The sequence below is a fragment of the Camelina sativa genome, chromosome 1 (assembly GCF_000633955.1).
Source record: "Camelina sativa cultivar DH55 chromosome 1, Cs, whole genome shotgun sequence".
NCBI classification, from domain to species: domain Eukaryota; kingdom Viridiplantae; phylum Streptophyta; class Magnoliopsida; order Brassicales; family Brassicaceae; genus Camelina; species Camelina sativa.
In genome coordinates this window covers 5,283,844-5,284,514 of record NC_025685.1, presented here as the reverse complement: position 1 = coordinate 5,284,514, position 671 = coordinate 5,283,844, and the positions used below count along the sequence as shown (strand labels likewise).

Here is a 671-nt window from a genome sequence, read left to right as displayed (position 1 = left end):
TTGTACAAACAAAACTTGATTGATCTTTCTATGATGTAATAAGAGAAAACACATTTGTCTTCAATAAACACGGGCGGAGTAATGCTAGATAAAAAAAAGTGAACTATAAACGAGCCTAAGAGGGAGACAGTCATTAAGAGTAAGAGCAGAGTAATGGTCCGATTACAATTTGTCTTCAAAATCGGAGAGTGGAGTCATCTGTAGCTTCAGTCCTTTTCTCTTCCTGATATCAGCAACCAATGTAGCAGCCTGTGAACCAGCCTCGAGCGGATCAGAAGACATCATGTCCCAATGGTCAAACACACACTGAGGAAAGGCTTGTCCTGAGGTTGCAGCCCTTAGCTGACCTGAGAAACCAAATGACTCCACTACAGGAAGGTAGGCTTTGATGTTGTAGAGAGGTGTTCCTGGCCTTTGCATTTCTTCAAACACGTGTCCACGCTTCTGATTCAGCACACTGTAGATTCCTCCCAAAGCTCCCTCAGGTGCTTGGATCTCGACCATGTAAACCGGCTCAAGAAGTCTTGGCTTGGCGGTGAGCTGCGATGCGTAGATGACTCTTCTAGCTGTTGAAATCATCTGACCACCTCCTCTGTGGATTGCATCAGCATGGAGCACAACATCACATACCTCATAACAGATCCCTCTCATGTTTTCATCTGCTAAAGGAC

At 44.9% G+C, this 671-nt stretch overlaps 1 pseudogene; it reads right to left on the bottom strand.

Moving 5' to 3' along the window:
- The window catches only part of LOC104777148, a 3,785-nt pseudogene continuing 3,114 nt past the window's right edge, over positions 1-671 (bottom strand).